Source organism: Drosophila yakuba, unplaced genomic scaffold (assembly GCF_016746365.2).
Source record: "Drosophila yakuba strain Tai18E2 unplaced genomic scaffold, Prin_Dyak_Tai18E2_2.1 Segkk2_quiver_pilon_scaf, whole genome shotgun sequence".
Taxonomy (NCBI): Eukaryota; Metazoa; Arthropoda; class Insecta; order Diptera; family Drosophilidae; genus Drosophila; species Drosophila yakuba.
In genome coordinates, this window is record NW_025048801.1 from 973,337 (window position 1) to 980,344 (window position 7,008).

Below are 7,008 nucleotides of genomic sequence, written 5' to 3' on the forward strand. Positions count from 1 at the left end.
CCACCATATTATTTCGGTCATTCTCTAATGCTAACTTATTTATAATTACACTGGACTTATCTTCTAATTGTTCACAGAATAGACGTAAGTTACCCTTAAAAGGTGTCCGATACAGTCTTCCTAGTAGATCCTCCAGGGGCGTCTGAGTCTTGAATTCCGTGATTAGGGCGTCTCTTAAAGATGTCCATTCGTTGTGCATTCCAAATTGGGTAACCTTTTCCGCATCTCCGACAACTTGAAGTTCGATGGCTCCAAATATAACCGCCTTCTGTCGAGCGTCGTTTGAAGGGTATAAGTTCAACAGGTATTCGATACGTCTGATGAACGAGCTGAGATTCGTTGGGTCTCCAGAGAATTTCGGTACTTGGCGTATTTGCCGAAGTAATTGAGTCATATTTTCCGCTGGTAATTCCATTTTAGTTTTATTTATAAGTTAGTTTCTGTTCTTGTTCACAGACTGCTGCAGTATGTCAAGACTTATGCCTTAAGTGAACTGCACTGTTTTAACTTTTTATTGTTTTATACAATAGTAGCGGTCGCACTTTTAGTGGGCTACTGTTTTTGTTCACTGACTGCTACAGTATATCGAGACTTATGTCTTAGTGAACTGCACTGTGCGCCTTTTAATTGTATTACACCTTAGTGGAGTTCCCACTTCACGAAGCGGTCCACAAAATTAGGTCTTTAAATTAACTCCGATCGCACAGGTTCTTGTGCGGATACCGATTTTAGTCACTTTAAACGAACCGAAATCACTTTGTTGCGGCCAATTCGCGGGTACAATCAGAAAAGGTTATTTGGTCGTACAAGTTTCCTCTTTTCACTAGATTGTCAAAGGATAACGAGTTTACTAGGACTTTTTTCAGTATCCTACCGACTGCGCCAATAAACTATAAATATATTTTCCTTTTTATGATCTTTATTTGAATAAGTTTCACCAGAGGTCAGTTAAGAACTAATTTACAAAGGTATTCTTTCGGCCCAGCAAACCTTTTACAGAGGATTAACATAAGCCTTTTAAGTTCTACTTAGCTTTATATGTCAAGCTTAACAGATCATTAAGCTCGTTACCGTTAAGCGGTTCGTATCTTGGGGGAATGTTATTTATGAGGCTTTTGGAGAGTGAAGCTTTCCAAAAGATCGGCTTTAGCTTTTTTATATGAAGAGTGAATATGTCGTATGAAGAAATGAATATGTCACTATATATACTTTATATGGTCGGAAACGCTTCCTTCTGCCTGTTACATACTTTTCAACGAATCTAGTATACCCTTTTACTCTACGAGTAACGGGTATAAAAATTATTGTATACCCTTGTAAATTACAAAACAATACAGAAATGTAAATAAACAAAAACCAAATTGAATTTGAAATTATTTTATTGTGTTTCATTACTTAAGCATATTATTTACAGATATCCATGAGTTGCGGCTGGAGTCGAAACCGCTCCACTTTACAAGCACCTGGTTCTTTTTTCTTTTAATTATTTTCTCTATTAGAAACGCATTTTTATCTTTTACTTTCTGAAGTTCCTCTTCATAAAACGAACATTGAATAGGGTTACTCATATAATCTTCTATTTCATACGTTACAGGCCGTGTTGACTTAACTTTTAAAACTTTAAAAACTTCTTACTGATTTAAAAATGAACTCTTAATATTTGACATACACATCCACAGGCTTCATTTTAATAGTTCGATGATAAGAATTATTGTATTGATCTAGGAGAAATTTGATTTTATGAATCCATTTATAGTCACCCTTAACACTGAACATTTTCCACATACGATATTTTAGAGTTCGATTAAAGCGTTCACATATAGCAGCCTTTAGGTGTGTATAAGTATGGTAATGATTTATATGAAATTTTGTCATTAATTTCCTAAAAGCGGAATTAAAAAACTCTTTTCCTTGATCTGACTGAATGTTCTTAGGTTTACATTTACTAGTTCTAAAAACAGTTTCCATTGCCTGTACTACATTTGGGGCAGACTTTGTCTTAACCGCTTCGGCGAACGCATACTTTGAAAACGTGTCAATAACGGTTAGTAAATATTTATATCCCTTATTTTCTTTACTAAATGGAATCATTTCAACCAAATCAATTTGCCATGTATCATTTATTCCTATTTGAACGAATTTTCGGCGTTTAAAATTTTTCCAAGCAGACTTATGAATTTCATTAACAACTTGTTGTTTGCTCATGATCAGGATTTGATTTCTTTAAGTTACTTTTTATTATAAGACGTTGCTTGATTAGATAATAGTGATTGCTTATATACTAGTACATCCCGTTTTATTTCAACACGCATCTTTTTAGAAATTTCAAAACATAATCGAGTTAAATCTATTTGTACATCTTTATCATAGGAACCCTCCAAATCAGACAGTTGAATATCTAACTTTTATAAGGATGCACACTTAGGAATTATATGTTTGTGATAAAGATAAATAACTTGTTGTCGTAATATGGAATTCCAGCAAAAATGTGGTAAAAAAGATACCCAATCTTAATAAAGATCTCCAGGACTCACAATCGAACTCAATTTTGTTACCATATTGATTAATTACTAAAACGTACTGCTTATCTGATTTCCTAAATCTAAAATTACACTTTATTGAGGGCATGCAAGGATGATCAATAATAGTATCTGGCATCAGGAAGTCATACTGATTAAGCTTCAGCTGTATATATTCCTTATATGTGAGCAGTTGCATCCATTCGTCTTTATCAAATCCAACGTAATTGTTTTTACTTTGCTGTATCCAAATCATGGCCGAAAAATTACGAGAAGTTGACAGACCACATTTCAACTTTAAGTTATGACCAACATAACATTCGAAACCAAAAATGACTTCATGATCCTGGGTCTTTCGAGAAGATTTCATTCTTTTAGTTATGCACGTATCCATTGGCTTAGAGCTGCTTTATTCAAACTAAAAGTATATTCTGATCTTGGCGGTATATAACTCACCTTCCAAACTCACCCTCAGTTGATTAAAAAGTCTCAACCAACCATCATGAACACTGTAGATCGAAATTCAAGCATTATAGTAGACTTTCAATATTTACTTGGAAACAACAAACAAGTTTTTGTAAAAGAGTTAGCGTTTATGCCGGCCGGAACTGTCATACCTAATTTCTTTCACTTTAAACCACCATTTAACGTTAAGGAATTGTATAATGAAACTCTTAAGCAACAACATCTTAATCATCAGAAAATAAACGAATTGGACTGGTCAGCTGGAGATATTCCGTATACATGTCTTGAAGAAATACTTTCCCCGCTAAACAAATAGCGTACAGTTATCGTTAGTGGTGAAATTAAGAAAATCTTTTTAAACAAGTACTTAACAGCAAACATAATCGATATAGATATTGGAAAAAGTTTAACTCAGCTACCCAATTTTTTTACCAATTGTAGAATACATAAGAAAAAACTTCCACTTCGCTGTTCATTAAATAATTTGTTTAAGTTATTTGTATTCTTAGAAAACTCGAATTATGAAATATACAGTAATGGTGACACATATGTCTAAACTTAAATAAAAAATAATTTGTAAACCATTTAGATCGTCTACTATGGATTCCGTTAAAAAGTTGTTTGGTAATAATCCTGAGAAAAAAGGATACTCTCGACTTCTATATTGTAATTATTGCGGATTTGATATGCATTTCGAGAAGAACTGCGCCAAGAAACGCAACCAGGAAAATCATAAAAAAGCATAGTATATTTCATAACAAATATACAATAAATAACGGGAAAATATACATTTTATAGTTTATCTTGTATAAAATAAATCAGTGAATATACATTTAAAATGTTTCGACAATTTATACATCCTTACACAATGTTAATTTGCGGACCTTCAGGATCGGGAAAAACAACATTTATAAAAAATCTGATAAACAAAAAGAATGATCTTTTTAATGTTTCAATTGATCGAATTATTTGGTGTTATGGGGAGGAGAGTGCTAAGCCAAATTTTAATAACATTGAATACTTTAAAGGAGTTCCTGAAACCATCGAAAATGAAACTAATGAGCCTATTTTCTTGATATTGGACGATTTGATGATGGGAGCCTTTAACAAAAATGTATGTGAACTCTTTACTAAAGGTTCCCACCACCGAAATTTATCTGTTATTGTTGTTACTCAAAATATATTTCACAAATCATCGCATACCAGAGATATTTCACTTAACACTAAATATATAATTGCATTTAAAAATCCTCGTGACAAACTGCAATTTCAATGCCTGGCAAGACAAATTTATCCGGAAAACCCCATGGAGTTATTTAGAATATATAAAGAAGTAACAAAACAACCACACGGGTATTTACTTATTGATCTTACCCAGAGAATAAACGATCTCTTGAGATTTAGATCAGACATTTTTAATTCGGAATATACAGTGTGCTATTCTGACGAATTTGGTTTACAAAAAGAGCCTAAGTCGCTTGAAAGCGAACAAACATATATTGTATGTTCTCAAAAGGGCCAACAACAAACTACGGAAGGCAATTATAAGCAATAGTGATAATGAGCTGGTAAAAACAAAAGTAACAAGAGAGAACGCTATAGTCGAGTTCCCCGACTATCTGATACCCGTTACTCAGCTAGTGGAAGGGAGAAGGAGAGTCTTAAACACAGTTTTTGGCGGTTTGTGGGCGTTAGAGTGGGCGTGGCAAAAAGTTTTTTGGCAAATCGATAGAAATTTACAAGACCAATACAAAAATAAAAAAATCTCAAAACATTTTTCAAAAGTGTGGGCGTAGCAGCTTTGGGCGGTTTGTGGGCGTTAGAGTGGGCGTGGCAAAAAGTTTTTTGGCAAATCGATAGAAATTTACAAGACCAATAAAAAAATGAAAAAATATCAAAACATTTTTCAAAAGTGTGGGCGTGGCAGTTTTGGGCGGTTTGTGGGCGTTGGAGTGGGCGTGGCAACATGAATCGACAAACTTGCGCTGCGTCTATGTCTCTGGAGTCTGTATGCTTAATCTCAACTTTGTAGCTTTTGTAGTTCCTGAGATCACAGCGTTCATACGGACGGACAGACAGATGGACAGACGGACAGACGGACATGGTCATATCGACTCGGCTATTGGTCCTGATCAAGAATATACGAGGGTCGTTTGATAAGTCCGTGACTTTTTGAATAAAATATATTTTTTTCGTCAAAGAAGCGTTTTATTTCTCAACATAATCTCCTTTTAGCTCTATACATTTAGTCCAGCGTTTTTCCAATTTTTTTATTCCTTCCAAATAATAGGTTTTCTCAAGGTCCTCAAAATAGTCGTTTGTTTCTGTGATGACCTCTTCATTTGACCCGAATCTCTTACCGCCGAGCCATTTCTTCATGTTTGGAAACAAAAACAAGAGAGAACGCTATAGTCGAGTTCCCCGACTATCTGATACCCGTTACTCAGCTAGTGGAAGTGCGAAGGAGGTCTTCAACACTGACAGTTTTTGGCGGTTTGTGGGCGTTAGAGTGGGCGTGGCAAAAAGTGTTTTGGCAAATCGATAGAAATTTACAAGACTAATACAAAAATGAAAAAATATTAAAACATTTTTCAAAAGTGTGGGCGTGGCAGTTTTCGGCGGTTTGTGGGCGTTAGAGTGGGCGTGGCAGCATGATTCGACAAACTTGCGCTGCGTCTATGTCCCTGGAGTCTGTATGCTTAGTCTCAACTTTCTAGCTTTTGTAGTTCCTGAGATCTCGACGTTCATACGGACAGACAGACGGACAGACGGACGGACAGACGGACAGACGGACGGACAGACGGACATGGCCAAATCGACTCGGCTATTGATCCTGATCAAGAATATATATACTTCATATGGTCGGAAACGCATCCTTCTGCCTGTTACATACTTTTCAACGAATCTAGTATACCCTTTTACTCTACGAGTAACGGGTATAAATAGTCACAGGGGGCTAAATCTGGAGAATATGCTGGATGTGGTAGCAGTTCGTAGCCCAATTTATGAAATTTTGCCATGCTGACTACACACGTGTGCACCCGTGCATTGTCCTGATGGAACAGCACTTTTTTTTTCGCCAAATGCGGTCGTTTCTGCTTCAAATCAATATCGAATCTGTCCAAAAGCTCTGAATAATATTCGCCGGTGATCGTTTTACCCTTTTCAAGGTAATCGATGTGAATGATACCTTGTGCATCCCAAAAAACTGTGGCCATGACCTTGTTGGCCGACAGACCCACCTTGGCCTTCTTTGGTGCACGTTCACCCGGAGAAACCCACTGTCTTGATTGTTCTTTGGTCTCTGGTGTGGTGTGGTGGATCCATGTTTCGTCTACGGTAACGAAACGGCGCAAAAATTCGTTTGGATTGCGGTTGAACATCGCCAAACACTCCTTTGAAATGGTCACACGGTTGCGCTTATGGTCGTGTGTGAGCAATCGCGGCACCCATCGCGCGGAAAGCTTTTTCATGTCCAAATATTCATGTAAAATGTGATGTACCCGTTCAGTTGAGATGCCTACAGCCTCAGCTACCTCACGCACTTTCATTCTCCGATCATCCAATATCATTCCATGGATTTTGTCGACGATTTCTGGCATGACGACCTCTTTTGGGCGACCTGAACGTTCGGCATCACTTGTACTGGTACGACCACAACGGAACTCAGTAAACCATTTCTTAACCATTGAAATTGATGGTGCAGAGTCCCCATAATATTTATCAAGTCTTTCCTTGGTTTCGGTGATGGATTTTTTACGCAAAAAATAATGCTTAATTAGCACACGAAATTCACTTTTTTCCATTTTCGTTAAAATTCACGAGATCGTCTGCTTTCAATGCCTATAAAACGCAAACCAAAAAACGCAGCTTTCTCAAAATTTTACAGTCAGCTGTTAATCGATAACTGCTGACAGGAGCAATGTTGTATTTAGAGCAGGTGCGCGGCAAATACAAAAAGTCACGGACTTATCAAACGACCCTCGTATATTGACCACACGTATTAGAAAAATATCCTTGTAAT